The sequence below is a fragment of the Macrotis lagotis genome, chromosome X (assembly GCF_037893015.1).
Source record: "Macrotis lagotis isolate mMagLag1 chromosome X, bilby.v1.9.chrom.fasta, whole genome shotgun sequence".
Lineage (NCBI taxonomy): Eukaryota > Metazoa > Chordata > Mammalia > Peramelemorphia > Peramelidae > Macrotis > Macrotis lagotis.
The window spans coordinates 60,896,174-60,919,390 of record NC_133666.1 but is presented as its reverse complement, the minus strand read 5'-3'; the positions used below and the strand labels follow the sequence as shown (position 1 = coordinate 60,919,390).

The following is a 23,217-nucleotide window of genomic DNA, read 5'->3' as shown; positions in this document are numbered from 1 at the left end:
GAAATGAGTAAAAGCACATATATGGCTTTGGAATGGTCTACAAAATGATCCTTCTATTTCTAGAAGCCTAGAAGCCTAATCATTCCTCTCTTATATAAATGTAGGTTGACCATTCTCCTCGCCACCCTCCATTCAAGAATCAATATGTCTCAAGGAACTTCAGTGATTTGACAGTCTGCCATTCTTTCCATCAAGATAGAGAGAATAGGGATGTTTATCAATAATTGAAATATGATCAGGAAAAAACCACATAACATCACAGAGCATGGGATACAGCAGTTAGATTGAAATTTAACCCAACAAGTTTCCTTTGAAACCCTGCCTTGAGGTCCCTTTAAAGATCTTTCTCTGAAAATATGGAAGAATGGGAATAGCTTGGTTGGGGTGGGGGTGTGACGAAGTATTAGTTTAGCTAGGTAGAAAAAGCCATCAGTATTAACAGGATATAGATTGCTGCTTAATAATCAACCCTCCCCAAACCCTCCACACATTATTGAACAATCGATATATGAAACATCTTTCCAGGATGAATATGTTACATAGCTAGAAGAGAAGAAAGTCATAGTTCACTGAAGTCAAATATTAACCTAAGGTAGCAAGCATTCAGTATCAGTCACACAAGAAACAATTACATCGTGTTTATCTGGTCATTTACATTCCATGGATGTCAATATATTTTTGTTTTCTCAAATTATGTGAGGATATTTTTCTGATGTTTTGCAACTCAGAAAAGATATCACATTCAATTTTAGGCTGTCTGCAATGGAGAATGCCAGCTGTATCCAAAGAAAGACCTATGGGGTTGAAACAAAGACCAAAGACTTGCATTTTTTTTTAAAGTTGTCTTATATACTACATAATCTTGCTATCTCTTATATTTTATTTTTTCCTCAAGGAGATGATTTTTCTCTCAACACATTCAATTTTGATCAATGTATAGTGTGGAAATAATGTAAAGATTATTAGGCTGCTCTCTGTGGGGGAGGGAAGAGAGGTTGGAAAAAATTGTAAAATTCAAATCATTGCAAAAAATGATAGGTATGATCACAACTGAGATCATGTTAGGAAGGAACAACTGTAAAAGGTATGATTTTACTTTAAAAGTATGAAAATGGCCATTTATTCAAATGTGAATGAAGGCATAAAACTAGTTAAGCAAGCTAAGGGGCAGCTAGGTGGCACAATGAATAGAGCACTGGCCCTGGAGTCAGGAGTTTTGGATGTTTGAGTGCAAATCCAGCTTTAGACATTTAATAATTGCCGAGCTGTGTGACCGTGGCCAAGTCACTTAATCCCACTGTCTTAAATAAAACAAAATTTGGAGGAAAAAACAAGTTAAGCCAAGGCATGTTATCGTCTCCAGAGTCAAGACGCAGGCTGTGAACAAAATCCAACTTCAATCTAAGAAGCTCAGGGATTTCTGAAATGTGTATAATGTCCATATCCAGGCTGCTAAGTGATACAATACTTAAGAGTGCTGGTGCTCAAGTCAGGAAGACTCATCTTTCTGAGTTCAAATCTAACCTTATACACTTACTAGCTATGTGATACTGGGAAAGTCACATCACCCTGTTTGCCTCAGTTTCCTCATCTATTAAATAAGCTGGAGAGGGAAATGGAAAAACTACTTAGGATCATTGCCAAGAAAATCCCAAATAAGGTCATGAAGAGTCAGACATGAATGAAATGAACTGTCTTACATCTATCTTACAATCAAGTCACAAGGATTGAATATGTTAAAGAGAACTGGCTAAAAATTGGTTTGTTTTTGAAGGGATAGCAAAACATGGTTCTGAAAAGAGAAATGTGAATAAAAATATATATTCTCAGAAATTTCTAATAAGGTTCAAAATTCAAAACATTAAACTTTTTTAAAAAGGCTGCACTTTTTAGAGAAACATTTAAAAATTATTTAAGAATATAATGTCATTCACTTAAAATACATTGCCAAGTCAAAGAGATGTTTATAGTAACCTAAATGACATAGTACAAGTGTTGTAATTCAAACTCATCTCTCCAACTCTGCCCACAATCTTGCTCATGACAAGATAAATCTTTTCTGGATTCTGTATTTTCAGTGTTAAAGTTACCATGTTGATTTAAGTATCTTACTGAGATCTGATGTTTGGCTTTAATTGGGAAGGCTGGGATTATTTAGAATTCTCTTTTATACTTTGTGATTATAATCTCTGTCTTTCCATTTTGACTGCCAACACATGATAAACTGAACAAAATGAATTGGCATGGTGCTTGAGTAGTTTAATTAGATCTTATTTAGATATATAAAATGGGGAAATACGTTAAATAGAGATGCCTGAAATTAACCATGCTTTATAAATAAAAAATTTGCATACATTATCTTCTTACCATGACCAAACTCCCCACATCAATGAGGGGTTTTTGTGACTTGCCCAGGTTACATGAACAATGAGATGCAACTAGCTCTCTTTTCACTCTGCCACATGATCCCCCCCATCATTAATATGTATGTACCACTGAATATATTCCAAAAAAAGGATCAGACTGCAAACTAAAAAAAATCATTAAAAACTTGATTTTATGGATTATTATTTTCATCATTCAGCTACCTGAACTCATGTGTAATTTCACTCTCAGTCATCCACAGCCTACTATGTACAGAGCACTGTGCTAGGTGTTAAGGGTTAGCATAGTTAAGTCAATCTTAACATTTCAAATCTGAAAACCATTTCCAGACTTCTGATATCAGCTCAAAGAAATAATCAAGTTACTCTAATTTGAATACTAGCAGAATCTTCTTGTTTCTTTCTAGGTTACATAAATATTTCTTATATTACAAAAAAATCATTAAAAAAATCCTCAACACTATATATTTTATATCCAGATAAATCAGTGGTCACAAAAAAAGTTTCTTTCCTTTGAATATGATTTGCCACAGTTTTCTGTTACATAAATTCTTTTAGGGTATTTTAAATTTCTCAAGGGGGAGAGAGGAGTTGTGGACAGCTATTTAGAAATACATCTGTGTCACATCAAGTAGAAACATGTTCTACTCACATTTGATATTCAATCATTACGCAGAATCAGGCTTAATAATTGTTTTTTTTTTTTTTTTTTTATCAATGAGGCTACTAATTGTCCAGCTCTCAGTTACTACTATTGTCTGGGTGACTAGGAGTTCAAAGATTGTAGACCCCTTTTAGAAAATTCAGAAGAACATCAAAGTTTTGCAACTATCCCTATTAGAATCATATATTTTACTAAATGATTTTAAGTTGATCCTGTCGATCCAATCTAATCACTTTTATTCTTACTTTACTATATTTATTATTCTTTGAAGTATAAACTTCAGAAATTTTTCACTTTTATTTCTAATAATTTTTACTTTGATGTAATTATAGCTGTGCTACTCACAAACACACATACATATGTTTGTGTGTGTGTGTGTGTGTGTGTGTTGCAGGGAGGTTTGGTCTTTGCAAAGCAATGGGGTTAAGTGACTTGCTCATGGCCACACAACTAAATAAGTCTTGAGTGTCTGAGACAGGATTTGAACACAGATCCTTTTGATCTGTGCCACCTAGCTGATCCTACATATATGTTTTTGTAAAGAGCAAAAGAATTATCAATATTTTTGAAGTGCTCAATAAGAGATCTTGAGGATAGTCCCTGATGAGACAGAGAAGTAATCAGCACCCATTAATCCAATCAGGAAAAGATTAGAATGACAGTAACAGATAGATGCTTTTAAGCTGACATTTATTATTTTAAAGTGAGTCTGTGTGTGTGTGTGTGTGTGTGTGTGTGTGTGTGTGTGTGTAGGTAGCCTGAAAAATGTGAAAACACATATAAGGATGAATTGACTGATGGAAAAACAAATGGAAATCAAGCATTCTGAGTCTATAAGGCTATTTGCAAATTTCAGAAACACATTATCCTTACACATTTTGTCAATTCCAGACCTACTATGCATGCATCAATTTCTGCTAAGAACTGGGTATTTGTTGAACTATTCTTCTTTATGTAACCAACTGCATACAACAATACCCTGTAAAAATTTAGAAAGACAAAAAATGTTCCTCAAGTGGATAAATATTAGCAAGAGATTAATCATATATATTTAAAAGCAATTTTAACATCTTGAACAAAATTTAAAGCTACAGGGCATGTGAGAGAACAATGGAAATGATACCAGTATATTTTTACTAGCCTTTCAAGAACATTTTAAAGAATCATGACAATATAATTCAAACTGATGGCTAAGTGAAAAATCAAAGTTAAAAAGAAAAAATATAATTGTGGGGAATCTGAGACTCAAGCACAGTAATTACTGAACTGATAAAGAAAACCAAATCTAGGGGCGGCTAGCTGATGACGTAATAATTACCTAGCTGTGTGGCCTTGGGCAAGTCATTTGACCCCATTGCCTTGCAAAAACTTACAAAAAAGAAAAGAAAATGTATAATAAAGTAAAATAGCTGATATTCTTATTTTATAAACCTCAAGGAATAAATGACATTTATTAAATTCTATAAAGTGCTCAAAGTTTTGCATTATTTAAACCTCATCAACACAACCCCATGAAGGCAGGAATCTAGGTATTATCACCACCATTTGAAAGGTAGCTAAAAAGATAAAGAAATATTAAGTGACTTGCCTATAATCTTGCAGTTACTGTTTCAGAGGGCAAAATTGAACCTCAGTCTTCCAGATTCCAGATTTGAACTTACTTCATCAAGATCACAACCATGTATTATAGATTTTGCCTTTCTCAAACTCCAATATGTCATAACTATCTAGCAGCATGATTTGTTAAGCTGTTTAAGGAAACATTTCTATATAGCCCTAGACATCTAGGGAAGCTGACAATTTTCTCAACTGAAGCAAGACTTTGCTAGCAGAAAAAATATGTAACTATGAGCATCCTTCATTCTATGCATTAAATTGATGACCAGGGAAAAGCAATAGGCAAAAACCAGAAAGAATCCCTTTGGTTGGATATGGGTTATTCTTCTTAGAGAACGGCAAGTTATATCACAGAGTGCAGACAATCCCCCTCTTTGCACCTGTGGGTTTCAGTTGCTACAGGTAATTCAAATGACTACAGCAAAGTGGGAGGAGAGAGAGAGAAGGCAAAAATAGTTGGGTTCAAGCAAATAAAGTTATTTTAGGCAGTTAGGTGGCACAGTGTATAGAGTGCCAGACCTGGAGTCAGGAAAAGTCATCTTTCTGAGTTCAGATCCAGTCTTGGACACTGTCTTAGACAGGAGAAAAAGGTAGCAACATGATTTTGTGACTTCATGTTCCATAATTTGTTTTTCTCAAAACGTGAAGGATTATGTAGTAAATTCTGTTTCCTATGCATCCATCAAGTCCGTGTTCAAGTAACAGCTACTTTATTGGCCTAGCAAGGCCAGTGCCCTTGAAGAAGCTCAATAGAATGGGATAAAAAGGTCATATTTGCATATGAAAATTGAACTTGGTGAACAAATGGTCAAGAAGAGAAAAATGACTCCGGGAAATATTTTTACGCTGTAGTCTGAATGAAGGAGAGGTCATTACCATTACAGGCAGGCAAAGGTATCATAATGTTATAAATAGAATTATTAACGCTTTGCATAGCAGTGACAAAGGTCATGCATGTTGGCATAGTAATCAGAAATTAAAGGTTTATGTATTATCAAGATTAAATTTTGCTCCCTCATGTTTTTCCTATTTTCTTTTAGATTTGACAGAACTTGGGTGAAATATAGAATTATCAAAGAATGATAGCACTTACTCTACAAGTACTTCCAAACCTCCAGAATTGGAATCCATTAATCAGTGCTAAAGGGTCTTATGCTCTCTTGGCTTGTAATGAACTCATTTTGCACATTTAAAAGATTCCTACATGGGCATATCTAACATTAGAATTTTTGTATAATACTTTTGAAAAATGAATCCCCTTTTGCTCCAGACATGTCTATTTTCCAAATGGTGTGAGGGGACATAGAACAGAGTAAATTATCTCATCCATTGAATAAGAAAAAGTGGACTTCATTTGCTAATGAAAGACTCTTAGAACAGTAGAAATGTGTCTCATTATTTAAAGGGGGAAAATGGCAATACATATAGAATTTTAGAGAGAGTCAAATTTTTTTTCTTTCACTTTTGTCTCTCAGCCTACCTATAGACAATTTAATGAGAAACCAAAATCATTGAGTCCAACCTATCCCTCCAACTGTGCATCATTTTAAAAAGTCATATTTATAAGAGATAGCAACTATTTGATTAATTATATATTAATTTGACATAAACTCCTAAAATATTCCATAGTTCATATAGAAATGTTATGTGTGATATTTAGTTAACTACTCAGGCATTAGTTTAAATAGATTACTAGGAGGAAATAAATGTATGTTAAAGTTGGTAAAAACAAAATGAGTTATAACCAGATGAGTCAACAGTAAATATCCTCTTAGGAAGCATTTTCTCTGTAGTTTAATAGTTATATTCCATGTAATTCAATTATTAAAATTTTCATAATCGAAATAGGATTGGAATAAGTAGGAAATACCATTCATATGTGTCACCCAATCACAGAAGGATATATTGTCAAATTCAAATTTAAGTAGGTAGAACATTTCTCTTTGTGACCAGCTACCACTCTTTTTTGTACTTTATCTGAGAGGTGTGATTCAAGAGAATGTTCAGATTTGTGCCTTTGGAAGATTTTTTTTTTATTTTTCTACAGCTGTGTGGATGATGGATTGGGAAGAGGTGAAACTAGAAACAGAGAGAGCAGTTGGGAGGAAATTGAAAGAGGGACTAAAGGAGAGTCTGAACTGTGTGAGTGGAAAGAAGGTGATGGGTAGGAAAAATGTTGAAGTGGTAGAATGGATAAGATATGAGGCAAGGAAGAGGTCGGAGTCAAGGATAATTACCAACTTTTGATCCTGGGGACAAGGGAAAGATAGTGGTTCCTCCAAGAGGAATTAGTTTGGAGGAGGGTTAGGTATGAAGATGTTGAATTTGGAAGCCCAAATGGAACAGGAGGAAATGTCCAACAGGCAACGGGTGATGTGGAACCATAGAAGAGTTAGAGTAGAATTACATACATGGGGAATTATACTCATATGCATGCATACTAAGACAATATTCTGTAGGTCAGTTCTAGAATATCTATGATTCTATGTTCTGCTGTGATGAAAGACTTTTTACAAAATCATCATGCAGAATAATCAAATGATGAGCCTAAGCCAAGGCAAAGATTTCAATGACTTGCTTCTAGGTATACACTTAGGCAAAATTGTCCTCTGTTGATTTCAACTTTTTTTTACAAAATTTACCCCCATTTCCTATGGAAATCCCCTTCATTTCTACCTCCCCATATACCCCTCCATTCTCACAGTGATTTACTCTTAGCCTTAAGTGAGCTAATCAGCAAAAGGAAGTTAGGTGATAACTATTCAAAGACCTTAAATCCATCCAGGGCTATTTATACTTTGATAAAGACCTCTAAAGAAAAGGAATGAATCTTTAAGGGAACCATGTCAGGCAATAGGTGTGCTGGTTTTTGGAAGAGTTCTCTCTGGATCCCTCTAAATTATTCTGAATAGGATCTGATTCATTGAGGAAAAATATATGTAGCCAAGGCATAAATGAATAATGGCTTAGTGATCATAAAACTGATCATAAAATCGTATGTGGGGTCACATATTCTTAAAATAACGATGCCTATCAAAGGTTCTTTGGATCTTGAAGATATCTGGGTCATCAGAAACAGCTATGATTCTGGTATCTACATTCCAGCAAAATACAACTACTCATAATTTAAGTGAGATCCTCTCTTCTGACCTGCTTACACTACTTATTTTGTACATTGAAATCATTTTCTTATCTCTCTAGCCTTTAAATAGAATAATAAGAAACTGAACAAAAAGGGGAGAGAATGCATATAAAGTGCTTTTTAAACTTCATAGTAAAATATAAATATCAGCTATTATCATTTGCATGTTTTAAGTTATCTAATTTTTTCAAATCTTTTTTTCAAACAATGACTTTTTAATTTGAATTTCTGGGGCTTGATATATAATTGGAAAAACACATCTTGCTGAGATATTTTCTATCTGAATTAGCATACATTGAAAAATACTTTTTTCCCTTTCAAATTTTTGTTGTTCATTAGACCCGTGTCTCTTGATTTACATTACTTGGTGACTTGTGGAGTTGCATCTCATAAAATTTACTCCAAATACTTTTATTCTTTTCCTGAAAATCATAGTTAAATAAGGCAATAATTACCCAGCTTAAACTAACTATTCATCTCAAGTACAACAATTGACACATTTTTGTTTTCTACCTTGATGTAACCTTGAACCAGGCAGTTAATATCTCTATAACTCAGTTACTTTATCTGTAATATGAGGAGGTTTAGACTCGGTGGTCTCTGAGGAACCTTCCAGTTCCAAATTTCTACTATTTTTCATTTTAGGCTTAAGATTTTAAGTTTAGTTACAATGTAACCATGGAATTCTAATTTAACTTCTAAATCTGGTTCAAGTCTTCCAGAAGAAAATGAACTGAAAACCGAAAGGAAATGCTGCTGTTTGTTTTGTTAAAATGATACCAGATGAAGAAAGAAGATAAAGATAAGGCCTATAAAGATGAATCTGTGAAGTTCCATAAGAGAGAAACAGAGGTTGACATAAAAACTTCTCTTTGCCAAAAATAAAAATCAAATTATATTCTATTGCTTATGTGGAAATGATCATACATCAAAAATGGCAAAATAATCACAGGGATATGTCAAGTCCTTATTTCAGGAATCCCCTCCAACAATGCAAGTGATAATCTACTCATACTTTCCTATCTTGTGTTACTCTTAATATATGGTCTCCCCAAAGTCCACCACAACAGGGCCACTCTATTTTCTAAAGGGCTTTCATATTTTCTCCTGATGTTATAAAGAAGCTCTCTGGCAGTCTACTTGTTGTCCCTTTCTCTTACCATGTGATCAGCCCATCTTTCCTTCTTGCATACAACTCCTTGATGACATTTTTATTCTTATTCTCCTTAAGAGTCCCTGATTGGCTATGTATCTCAATCAGTTTATACCTATCAAACTTTTATCCATTGCCTCTTCTATGATACTGATTCATTTGTTCTTCAGAGATGCTCCATGGCTCACTGTTATGCAGAAATATGTCTAAAATATTTATATTGGGGAAAAAATGGCTCTTTGTTTCCTGAGAAGCTTAGGGTGAGAAAAAAGAAAAGACTCACTACATTCCTAAAAGCTACCTAATTGGTACTCCTCCTTTTTAATTCTTGACTTTTCCTTGCTCTTTCTTCACTGTGCCAAGTATTAAAGACCTCAAATGTAAATAAAACAAATAAATATAAATGCAAATTAGTTAATAAAGAATACAAAAATACTTGTGATAGAAAACAAAACATGGTACCCTATGGGAGTTTTAAAAGGAGAAGGCTAATTATTACACTTTGATGGAGGTCCAGAATATCTTCAAGGAACACATGGTAATTTTCCAACATATATGCATGCAGGTGAAGGGGAGGACATTTCAGGTGATAGCAATGGCACAGTACCATAGAAGGATGAGCAAAAACCCAATCACCAATAGGTTGAGTAGCTCCCATTATTAGGCAAACAATGCCAGAGATTGTGGATAGAATTTTCTAACTGTATCTATATTTTCTGTTTACTGTGGGCCACTTAATTAAAGCAGCCTTTCAATTGGCACTAATGATGAATTAAGAAATAGGACGTTTCATTAAGTGCAGGTGCCCTTACTAGTTAGAGGACATTTTCCAAAGAGGCAATTTTCAAAAGAGGTAATTCTAGGCTTTTCTTGATTATCCTCAGAAAACCTTATAATCCAGGTATTGGTGTTTGGGAAGCCAAGCAGTGAAATAAACAATGTTGATTATAATCAACTGCTCTTTTATTTTCATGAGGTGAGAGGAAAATTTGTTGTTCTAATTCTGTGTCATCAGGATGTCTATGGGATGGTAACTTTTCAAAAGAGAATGAGGCACAAGGGGAGGTGATCAGTCACAGGGGTGAACCACCAAAAGTTGAAGACTTTATAGACTTCCAAGTTCATCTGAACCTCCTGCCTAAAGTGGCAAGTAAATTACAAACTCAAGACAATATGAAAACAATGAAGATGTCAATGGCAAAGAAAATTTACTGTATTGCCTAGACAAAACTGAAGGAAAAATAAACATATCCCTATGTATCTTTGCCTTAAGAAATCATTATTTTTCTCTGTGTATCTATAATACTCTCTCAGGGACATTAGAGAACATATTATTTTCCACACAAAGCCTCTTTTACATGAGGACAGATTCAAAGAGGTTTCCTGCCTGGGACTTCACCAGGACCAGAGAGAGGAGTAATAATACTGCCACCACATCAGTTACCATTGAGTGGAGTGGATTTTTTTCTTCTATAAACTAAAAATCTAAATCTCTCTCTCTACTGTGAGATTCAATTAGCCTTATGCACCAAGGAAAAGTCTATTTTAAACATTTTCTGTTGCAACCTATCCCTTGAGAAAAAACAGGGCAGTATGACTTGAAAATTCAGCATGGCATGTCTCTCCTGCAGCTTTGTATCACCATCAGAATGCTATGGATTTATTTTTGTCAATTTAGACAAAAAACAGTTCCTGAGCAAAAGATCTGGTCTATAAAGAGTAAGCAGTCATAAGAAAGAATACAACTTTTGGATGATTTTACAACAATAATTATATTATGAGTTGTGATATATCATTTCATTCAAAGTATTTAACCAATTTTGCTTGATATATCAGAGGAACAAGAACTTCTTGAGGGTAGGTTTTTTGTCTTTCTTTTCTTTTCTTTTTAATTTTATTTATTTAAGGCAATGGGATTAAGTTACTTGCCCAAGGTCACACAGCTAGGTAATTATTAAATGTCTGAGGTTAAATTTGAACTCAGGTCTTCCTGACTCTCGTGTTGGTGCTCCCACTGCACCACCTAGCTGCCCCTTTTTTCTCTTATACTTGGTGTCTGGCATAATGAGTTATGCATAAATGAAGAAAGGGGTAAAGATATTTCTGTTTAAAACACAGTCTAATTCCGATTTGGAGTGAATTTATAAGTCATTGTGAACAGAGGGGGTAAAAATGTGAATTGTGCATTCTTCTCTAAAATAGTCTGACTCCAGTTTGAAAGATGATATTTTAAAAGTCAACTGTAATATTTGAAGTCCTACATTATTTGAACAATAAATATGCTTTGTGACCATTACCTTGGGTTATGATCATTGGACATCCTATATCTATCAGAAGCAGTGCTTGGCCTATTGAGGAATAGTTATTAAGCTTGACAAATCCAATGAGGAATGAATGTATCTCTGATCATATTATTTATTCTGAACACCAATCAAAGTGGGTTTGGGACATTTTTTTTGTGGTTGTTGTGTGTGACTCTTTTTGGACCTATCTGGGGTTTGCTTAGCAGAGATATTAGAGTTGTTTGACATTTTTTTCTCCATCTCATTTTACAGATGAAGAAACTGATACCTACTTGCCCAGAGTAACACAGCTAAGAAGTGTCTGAAGCTGGATTTGAATGTAGGAAGATGAGTCTTCCTGACACCAGGCCTGGTGTTCTATCCACTTCAGGACCACTTGGGTTATCTTACTCTTTAATGCTCGGTATTTTAAATAATCAACTGACTGGTAGAGGCTATAAGGCTGTTGTTATCATTCAGATTTCTTTTCAGGAATAATGACTGTATATCCCATAGCCCAGAAGGTACTGCTAAATAACTTCACTAAATCTAAACTGATAACTCCAGATTTTCAATGCAATTTTAAAAATTCTTTGTAATCAAGAATGCACAAAACTATGCTGCTCCTAATTACATGTTTAATTAGAACATGTTAAAAATTTTCACAAACAGTCAACTCCATACCACCTAATGCTGACAATTCTTTCAGGATTATCCTAATTTAAAAAAAAAATTGTCTACACTTCCAAAATTGTTCCTTAAAAGGAAAAAAAATTGCATGAACCTGACCACAAATATAATAAACCCACAGTAATGAATATAATAAAGACATGGGTGGCTTACTTTGGGCAAAAACTACTTAAGTATTGTTCAGTAGTAGTAACTCATTTTTATTATTTCTTGATCATTGTCTATTTGTTATACACTTAGGAATCTACATTTTTCTGAGACAACACAGACATATTTTAACATCAGTCATACTAAGTATAAAATCTGAATGCCAAAAACAAAATTCAGTGAATATGACAGCTCCCTACATGGATGGAGCACCAGACTTCCTCAGGAACTTAGCTTCAGCATGGCTTCTGGCTTTACCCCAGAAGCCAAAAACTGATTTCCTGACCTATTCCCAGTCCTCTCTTCTTTTTTTTCTTTTTTTAGGTTTCTTGTTTTTTTTGCAAGGCAAATGGGGTTAAGTGGCTTGGCCAAGGCCACACAGCGAGGTAATTATTAAGTATCTGAGAACAGATTTGAACCCAGGTACTCCTGACTCCAGGGAACAGTGCTTTATCCACTACACCACCTAGCTGCCCGTAGTCCTCTCTTCTTGAATTCAAGTCAATATTGAATATTCTTTGTTCATTTTTTAAGGATATTTTTCATTTGTTTTTCTTTTGTGAATTTTGTTTTTGATGAGAGAATCAGGCCTCCAAAGAGTAAGAATATATAGTCCTGGTTCTTACAGGACTGACTTTGGCCAAGTGTTTCTCCATCCTAGCATCCAGAGGGCTGAGAAATGGAATGGCAGAGAGGTTCAATCAGTAGCCGTAGCCTGGATCTGAGTGTCAAAGACACCGGGAGAAGTGGAAATTCTTCAAATAGTATGAAACTTTTTCCTTCCAAGATTTTTACATAGGGATTTCTCTACACTTTGCCTAATTATCTCTTACTACAGTTGGCTGAACTTATGTTAACTGAAGTAGAATTTTCTTTTCTTATCTAAAAATTAAAGCTCTGGAAAATATTTTATCATTTTCATAATAAAACACCTGTCTAGGAAGTTTTGTTATGAAAGTTTTTTTTTTATTACTCTATCTTTCTCACATAACTTAAAATTAATTTATCTGTTAAAAGAGATTTTTTTTCTCAAGACATAAATCTATGATCCTTAGAACTATTTATTTTTATAATCTTTAAATTTCTTTAAATTGACCTCTCATAATTATAGTAACAAATTATTAAGCAGTCTGTGTACATACTTCATAGATTTTTAGGTTATTTTAATCTTGCCAACTTGTAATAAATCAGTCCTCTGTACTATTCATTATGTTTTCCTGTGGCATTGACAAGAATCTAAATTGGCAGAAGGAGGAGAATGTCTAGAACTAAACTATGCTCTGGAAATCAAAGTTTAGGGATTCAGGAAAAGATATATCATAATTTTGCCTGTATATCTCACTAGAATTAATATCTATATAGCAAAAAATTTGTTTCATAGATTCAAAAAATATGGAGATTACCTATCTTTTCAATCTCCTTTTCGAACTCCTGATAGGATATTTAACTTAAAAAGAGAGCCACCTTTATCAAAGATTTCCATTGTATTCAATAAAACAATAAATCTCTTCCATATTTTCAAGCAGACTTAATTTATATGTATATGAAGCTAATGAACTGGACTCCTTAAGACTGAGTCTTCAGACAATTGAATTATTATTTCATAGCTATATATGAGATCTATAAATGGCTGAAATCCTTGAACGGACTGGTTACTTCAAGTTATTTCAGTCATAGAACCCCAGCTTCGAAGAAAAACAATATAATCAGAATGATTTCATATCTAATTCTCAATTCATTTCTCTTGGCTTGCTTTTCCAAAATAATAACTCTATGGAAGATAATCCTGTTTATTATCATTTAGGCTATGAAATTTTACTAAACACAACTTAGATCTTCATTTATGTCTCTGAAAATTGAAAGTAAAAAAAATACATTTGGGCTAAATGGCATATGACATAAAGGTTTAACTGTCTTAGGTTAATTTGACTAAAAATTACTTAATACTCAGAAGTATGGTGCAATGGAGAGATCACAGGACCAGGAGTCAGGAAACCTGGCTTGTGGATCTACCATTTTATTGAGATAGGAATTATAATGGTCAAGTTATCACATCAAGTGTTGAGACTCAGTTGTACAATGAATATTCCAAAAGGAATCCTTTAGAAAAACTAGGAGAGGGCGTCAAAATAGCTTTCGTAAACTTGTGGAACTCCAGACAAATCACATATAAAATCTTTTGAGGCCTCAGTTTCTTCATCTGTTCAATGAGGAATTTCACTAGATGATCCATAAGGTCCCTTCAAGCATTCCTCATAGCTCAAATTAAAAAAAAAATAATCCAACCATAAAATTTGATATGATAATGTCCTGGAGTAATACATTCAATAGCTGGGTATATGGTAGTATGTGTGAATTTATAAGGATGTTATAACAGCACCTAAAATAAGCTTCAATCTTCACCATTTATTAAGAACTCTGCCCCATGACTATTTCCATCACACATTCCTAGCTACCAGCCACTCACTTCCCTCCGTAAAGACTTTTGTTCCCAAATGAAACCACTAATTGCCAAATTATAAATAGAGAGTGTCTGAAAGTGGACTGTCTGCACAAAGTCCTACTAAATATAATGTCAGAAATATAATGGGATCCCAATTTCCTTCCCCTCTCATTAATATTTCCATTAGATTTAGAGCACAAATTTGTTTCTTGACTTTGAGATATTATTTATCTAGCTGTTTCATTGTCTCATCAATTTAATTTAATCATAGCCCTTTTAACATCTCTTCCATTTAAACAGCCACCCTTTTATATAATACATGTAATAAATGAGAGTTAACAGCTATATTTTTACTAAGGGAGTCTGAGGAGAATATAAACCACAAGAGTCATGTGTGAGTGGGTTGTGCATTTAACAAAACCCCAAGATTAAAATTCTAGCCTTTTTCCATGCATGGTGTGGAAAGCTTGATACAGTTCAACAGTTAAGAACGTCTTATTACTGTGTGCTATCAGTAGTAAGTACAGGGGAGGGCACACACTGGAAAGAAAGTTAGTTTGGAGGCAATTTTGACCATTCCTTCAACCTTTTTCTTGAGAAAGGGGTACAGAGTATTCAATGCAATTTTTTTTCTGGGTCATTCATTTGAAATCTCATTTAACCTCTGTTCTATCATATACATTATTTTGAGGGAGGAGGTATAAACTATGAAATTTGTTTTTAAATTATTTTTCTGGTCAACTGTAGAACTTTGTAGGTATACTCCCTTTGTCCCCATCCCCTCAAGGCGAGAGCATTCCAAGAGATGTGAAAGCCCTTGGAAACTCCCAAGTGCTAGATAAATTTCATTTTATTAACATCATTTTATTATTATTACTCCTCAGTCATATTTTAAAATATCATTGTACCTAGGCAGAAGGCATTTCTAAGTTCCACTCTGTAGTTAGTTTTCCTTAATCTATCTTCTCCCTCATCGAGTTCCCTCTACAACATGCCTGTCTAGCCTCACAATAAGACAAATTCAAGTCTGATCTGGATTGCTTGATGTAAGTAATTTCTTTGCAACTTCAATGATCAGCGCTACAGACTAAATATGTGATCTTGGCCAAAGCTCACGAGCTCACACTTCCCTCATCTTGGATGGTAGTTGAAATTAGTTTTCATTATTATTATTATTTTCCTATTATGATATAAAAATTGACTTTGCTCTTACCAAATCGAGATAACACATCTATCTAAATAGTATGACTACCTACTCGGACATTCACAGGTCTTCACAAACTTTATCTTGAAAATATTCAGAGTCCTATTTAAATAGTTAAGTGATTAATTGGTATAATCTAACTACCAAAAGTGAGATTCTATTGTAAAATTTTTTCATTAACCCAAAATATTCTGATCTGCATGATTATTTGGATTAAATGTATTAAATCTTTCCCATGATTCTTAGACTAGATTATAATCTTTATTAGCTTCATTGACTCTATCCAGTCACTTCACTCCAGGAAAAACAAAACAAAAAACCTTTTCAAAAATCCTTTTTCCCCAACAGTGAACTCATTACTTTCATTCATCTGAGACTTTATGGCTGGAAATGAATTCCCATTCCCCTCATCTAAGCTACTTCCCTCCTGTATTTCTTGGGATACACCACTAACCCTAACTATATTAAGCCTAGTGATACTGCTTTGTACTTACTACCTGTTTCCCATGCCTAAAATATCATGCCCCCACATCTCTACCTCTTGGTTTCCTTGGATTCTTCAACACTCAGCTCAAGATTCACCATTAAATGGAGATCTGTCCTGATCTGTGTGATTGTTGGTGCCTTTTCCTCTCACATTACTTTCCATTTCCTCTGGATTTCTCCCGTTTGCTCCCTTCTTTTGTCTCTACCTTTAGAATAGGTGGGTTCCTGTGGGGCAGAAACTAGTTGTGTATTTCTTTCTATCCCTTGCTAATAGTATATATGCCAATGGTGCCTAGAACTAACTGACTTATTGACTGATTTCTCAAATCTCACCTCATTTGGAAACATTCATAAATAGAATAAAGGTGAACAGAAGAAAAGGGAGTAAGCATTAATTAGGTTCCTGCCATATTCCAAGAGCTCTGCTAAGTGCTTTAAAAATGATATCATTTTAAATGAAATAGACATTTGAGGAAAAATATTCATCTCCCTAATTTTAAATTAATTGAATTTATTGGTATCTATTTGCAATTCAACAGATTAAGGTAAATGAAAAATGAAACCAGCAAACATAGAATATGATCAAGTTGATGTGTTGCATATTCCTTCTAAAGAAAGCCATAAACCATCATAAGAACAATCATAAGGGCTGGATACAAAGAGAGGTTCTCCTTTGAGGAAAACAAGCATAACCTGGATTTCAACTTCCAAAAGATTTCACTCTAAGGTAGAATGGGATAATGCTTTCATCTTAAACTGATTCCCAATTTTAATTTTGGGATGTGGTCATTTTGCATTCTCCTTTACATGGCATATTATTATTGTTGCTCAGTCATTATCCAATCAAGGCTGTCTCTTCATGACCCCATTGGAGAGTTTTTACAGCTGAGGAAACTGAGACACATTAAAGAGATTTTTCTAGAGTCACACAGGTAGGAAGTGTCTGAGGCTGAATTTGAATTCAGGAAGATGAGTCTTCCTGATTCCAGTCCTGGTACTCTATCCACTGCACCACCTGGTTTCACTTACCTATAATCCATCTATCCATCTATCTATCTATCTATGTATCTATCGTCCTTTCTGTCTTTCTATCTATCTGACTTTGCATAGAACCTTTCAAAGAATGCCTAGCCTCAAAAAAAAGTTTCTTTCTGAAAGATTTTGGCAGAAGGAATCTCTTATTTCCTATTACAATACTATATGGTATATTTGAGATACAGAAGGACATAAAGGCAAGAGAAACAGACTGAGTCATAAATACTTTCATTTAATTCCTATATGTGACACAGACTGGCTAGGTGACATACATATGGTGAGTCAATGTCAAAGCAAATCTCTAAGATTCTGAATTTCAAAGCAGGTGCTGATTTCCATTTTTAGAAGGGGTTTACTCATACAGTACTTTCTATATAAATGGAATCATAAGTCTAGCTTAAAAGATAGTTGTCTTTCACTTATGTCTACATTATAAAAAATTGTGTTCTAGGGAATTAGACTTTTAACAATATTTTATAGTGAGAAAACCATCTCAATTACTAGTTAAAATAATGTAACATGAAACAACAGTACTTTGTAACAGCTCTCACAAGGATTTTTATTCCAGATGTTTGAATAGCACTCCTTTGTCTGCAGTTTTTATTCACACACACACACACACAAACAAAAACTGATAATACCTTATGAGATTTATAACTGTGAGGCAGGAGAAAATACTGCATAGGAAACAAGCTGAGAAAAACTGCTTATACCACTTCTCCATGAATGAGGAAAGAAGTGGAGTTTAATTTGAAATCACACAACAGATCACAGAAACTTGGAATACATGTGTTACAGATGACAGAAGGATTTATAGATCAAAATGATGGAGCCAGAAATAAGCAAAAATGATATGAAATTACATGGTTTTGCATTTTACTATATTTTCCTATGAAAAATAACTTCTTGCTCTTTACTTCAGGATAACCAAAGAAAGATGGTCCTTTTGGGAATGTGTAAAATATGCCACTTTTATAGTTCCTATGTGGAATTTGGAGTACCCAATATTGAGTATGAGGAAAATATGATTAAACTTGCTGAATAATATTGAATAACACTTGTTCTTTGTCAACCAAAGATGGTTTCTTCTTGACCTATGGCATTTTGTTGTTGTGCTGTCACCTTTCATAACCCTATTTTGACACTTTCTTGGCAAAGATATTAGAGTGGTTTGTCATTTCTTCTCCAATTCATTTTATATATGTGGAAACTGAGGCAAACAGGGCTAAGTGACTTGCCTGGGGTCAGACAGCTAGGAAGTATCTGAAGCTGGATTTGAACTCAGAAAGATGATTCTTCTTGATTCCAAGTCCAACACTTTGTGCACTCTACCACATAGCTGCCCTGATCTATGAAGACCCCCAAAGAAACTCTGAATTTGGTTTTTCCATTCTTATATTTATATACATATATACACATTTCTTCCCCCCAAATGTCAGGGTTATATTAAGAGTTAATTTATAAATTTATCATAATTTTATTTTCTAAATTCACTGAAACGTATTGACAGTGTAAACTTTAGTTTAATATGATTACCTTCTGGTTTTAATTAAATCTATTAATAAATACAAAAAAAAAAAAAAAAACAAGTGACTTGTCTAGAGCACTGCGAAAGGGCCTCCAGTCCAATGTAGTTCATCTTTCTTTGACACATCATTGCCAAGATGGGAATATTTATGGCACCACAGGGGCCACTCCCATTATTTCCAAACTGTAGTTCCTTCAAATGTGCTATCAATTCTTCTGTGCTCTAACAAACTCTGGAGGAAAACTAAAATATTCCCTCAAAGTGATAGAGAAGTCTTACTTAGGAAATTAAGCCAAAAAATGCTTTGTTTTGTGAGTGTGGACCCCTTCAGCTAACCTTTAGAGAGAGGGTTACCCAGACTGTCTGGCCACCACAAAAGCTTTTGGGGGCTTTACACTTAGTCTGCAAAAGATCCAAAGAATCCATACACACAGTCAAACATGTTTGAGGGAATTTCCAAAAACTAAGATCCTATCATTTAATATATTTGAAATTTGCCTGAAAGTTAATTTAAAACAAGTCACAAGGACTAGATAAATCATGTTCTTTCAGGGAACACACCAATTCTTTTGTTCACTACATATAGTAAGAGTTATGCTAATCAGGAACAAATCTCCTTTTCGTTCTATAACATATATTTCTCTTACTCCACTTCGTCCCCCCAAATACACTCTAAGAATCCTGGTTATTTAATAAAGTATATTTTCAAAAGCTATATCTAAAAGCTTTAGGGTGGGAAAAATGAAAAAGTTATGCAAATATTCTGACTTTTCATTTATATTGATTTCTAACCAGTCTGATGTGCTAATGCAATTGCTTTAATGGACAATTGTCTACAGCTTGTAAACGAATCAATCCATCTCTTGCCCTCTACCCCTCCTTCTGTCTGTCTCTCTCTCCTTTCTTCTCTTTCCTCTCCCTCTTATTCAAATATGTATTGATTCTAACACTGCCTTTTAAAACCAAGATAATCCTTTTGGGGACCTTCAAATGTAATTTTTATACTTCATGTAAGTGACATTGGGTGAGTTCTGCCATTAGCTTGAATGCTAACTGACCTTGATAATTCTGATATTTTAAGCAGGCAGTTGGGCCACGATTGACTTGCCAGACAATTTGGCTCATTATCTCTTACTGAAACTATTTGAATCTGACCTAGGAAGTTTTTATCTGCTGGTGAACAGAGGAGAGCTATGGACCCCTACTGAACTAAAAAAGTCATCTTTTCTTTTATAGTCCCAAAGAAACTGGCTTTCATTTTCTACACATCTACCTACAGGGTTGCTGTGTGAGACATTCTAGGGGTGACAGTCTCGTCAGAATGAAATTACAACTCTTTGCATTTAGCCAAAACCAATATGGTACAAATCTTTTTTTTTCCAAACTGGCAGTATCTTTTTTTCCCATTTAGCCAGAAAAAATATGTTTTTGTGTGGGCATCAATATGGATGTCTCTGAGTTAGAGAGAACACTAGTAACAGTTTGAACGAGATGATTGCAATACAGCTATAATCTAGAGAAAAAAAATTAGTTGTGGGAGCAAATCTATAAATATTAAGTTGAAATCCAGTTAAGGTAAAATTCCCCTGAAGTCACTGGGTTCCAGTTACTTTTTGTTGGTTAAAAGTGGAAAGATCATCATTAGCACAAAATAGTAAAAACAGTTTTCCAGTAACTCTCCCTTATAGTAATAAATACTAATTAATAATTTATCTTTATCTTTTTTATCCTTCCATTTTTCAGTTAGAAATGCGTTGTGTATTTAGATATATCGATTCCAAGTTATGTTAATATATTGTTCATGATAGATCAGCTAGCTAGCTATCCACCATCTATCTATATATGTGTACACTGCATGTGTATGTGTGCCCATATGTTTATATGTATATAATATCTAGATCTGCATCCAGTTCTAGATATAGTTAGATATGCAGACTTTGAACTTCATCTCCATCGATTATTTAGATTCTGTTTTCTATTAGCTAGCCAGTCCAAGACTCTCCTTTTTCAGCTTTTTGGGACCTGTGAAAAATATCCTGAATAAAGCCAATGAAAACAATGAAGAGGAGATTGTAAATAATTCTGCTTCTTTCTATACTGTGACCCTGTCAGGTCCTTGAGTTTGTATTATGTTTGCTACCTTGTTAATCTCTCATCCAGTCTCAATCCTTAAAAAACTTTCTTCCACTATACCTCGATGTCAGAAATTAATTGCTTTGCAAAACTTCCATTTGGTTTTAAAGAACTCATTTGTTTCAGAAAATGATCATTAGAATTAGAAAAGAAACTCTCTAAGAAGAAAAATGATATCTCTACAAGTCAGGAAACTTTTACTTATGAACAATGTACTATTTAGGGTAAGAGGAAGGGAAAAGAAAAAGGGAAGGGAAGGTACAATGTTTGTTTTCCTATAATTGAGTTTCTTCACTAATTCAAACTGTAGACTACTTTGTTTTTAAATTTTTGTCATGTTCCTTGAAATTAAAAATACCTATAGAGGCGAATGGTAGCCCGATGGATAGAGTAGATCAACTTGGGAATATCTGAGACAAAACCAGCTTTGGAAGTTTACTCACTGTGTGACCCTGGTCCTGTCATTTAACCTATTTGCTTCAGTTTACTCAACTGTAAAATGAGAATCATAATAGCACCCACCTTGAAGGGCTGCTATGAAGCTTAAATGAGAGAGTACTTACAAAGGGACTTAGCTCAATGTCTGTCTTATAGAAGGTGCTAAATAAATGCCTATTCCCTTCTTCTTTACCATTAACTATTCTGTTTCAAAAATGATGAATAATATAATTGCAGCATCATTAAATTCATAGAATAGAGGGCATTGTTAGGATCATCCATTCCAACCTCATTGTATGTATAAAGAAATAAGACCTCTTTAACTACCAGTAGCACAAAGATTTAAATTAAAAACCAAAAATATGTTCTTTTATAGTTTTCCCCTACTTTTTTTAAAAGTCAGTTTCAGAATAAGCTCAGGAAAAGTCTGATGTAATTCTCTGAATGATATAGCAAAAAAAGATGGACAATTAACTCTTTGAAGGCACAAAGGTAGCATTCATTAATTGATAAATTAGACCAGTAAATGCTACCCTTGTTGTCTGAATAAATTATTGATTGTAAGGTCTTCCAGGCCTCCAAGTGCCATGAAAATTGTGAATGCTCCATTAATACTGGTGATTCTAAGGCTACAAAGAAGCCTACTTTTTAACAAGGAGACAGGTGGTACAAGCAAGAATGTTTTTAAACAAAGAATCCAGTAGCCACCATGAGTAAACTCCTTGGGAAAGGCAAATATCAAGTTGAAATAGTCAGAAAGAACATACTAAAAAGACTGCAAAAAAGGATTTGGACTAAACAGTGATTAGAGCAATGAGATTAGGAAAAAAAACTATTAGAAAAGAAACCAGGAGCAAATATTATTTGGGGGCTGACTACAACTGTGTGTGTGATCTCATCTTATCATCTTTGAAGACATTCTCAGTGACTATCTCAGAGCCTTCAACAATCCTCATAATGAGAGACGGAAATAGTACTAAGTTTAAGGTGCTAGATTTGGAAGGGTTCTTCAAAGCCATTTATCCCATACCCTCATTTTACAGATGGGGAAATTGAGGCCCAGAGAACTATTAGTGACTCAGAGGTGAGGTGAACGCAGTTCTTCTGCCTACTGTGAACTCCTCTAGCAACAGAGCTCTTTCTGCTATATTAATAGCCTCAATAAGATGCCAACAGAGGTCTAATGAAACACATTCCTACATCAGTAGAATGTGAATTCAGGTCTCCTTTCTAATAGGATATTTTTTCTGTAAGAATGGATATACTTTGAGTATGGGAATCAACTGAAAATACAACTGTAGAATTTGTGGGGAGAGTGGCTGCTCTTATATTGGGATTCTTTGCATTCTACTGATTCATATATAACTATAAGGAACTTAGTATAAAACCCCTCCCCTTTGTTTTTAAAAAGGATTTCAAATTAAATCTGTATTTTTGACTGCAAAAGTAATATGTGATTTTCTAATACCCTGTAGGCAAAATGTGTTGGTGCTTGTGGTAATGGGTCTCCAGTAACTGACTGTGTAGACATATCGGGCAGTATGTAAGTTGAGTCCATTTCTAGTCTAAAGACCTGATATGAATTCTAGTTGTGCCCCATGTGCCCATAAACAAGTTGCTTCATTTCTTTAGCATTTTTTTTATGTTTTATGTTTTTGTTTTTACCATTAGGGAGATTAGACTAAATTACATTTAAGTTTTTAACGTCTTTACAAATTATTCATTGCCCTTTTCCAAACCTAGGAAAAAGCCACAGGTTGAATTGAATATAAAAGGATATAAATTCTGTAAAAAATAAAACACCAAATGTAGCCTCCAGGACTTCTCTTAGTGTGAATTATGGTGCAAGACATTGGGCCTTAAGAGGAAGA

The 23,217-nt window shown here is 34.2% G+C and overlaps 1 protein-coding gene and 1 long non-coding RNA gene across 2 annotated transcripts in view; one reads left to right on the top strand and one right to left on the bottom strand.

Moving 5' to 3' along the window:
- LOC141502155 (uncharacterized) overlaps positions 1 to 13,003 on the top strand; it is a 62,711-nt gene extending 49,708 nt beyond the window's left edge. The window contains exon 3 of the long non-coding RNA XR_012472430.1: positions 11,516 to 13,003. This is a non-coding gene — a long non-coding RNA (uncharacterized LOC141502155). The remainder of the gene's footprint in view (positions 1 to 11,515) is intronic.
- LOC141502154 (protocadherin-11 X-linked-like) overlaps positions 1 to 23,217 on the bottom strand; it is a 550,716-nt gene that overhangs the window by 429,369 nt on the left and 98,130 nt on the right. The gene's annotated exons all lie outside the window — the stretch shown is intronic.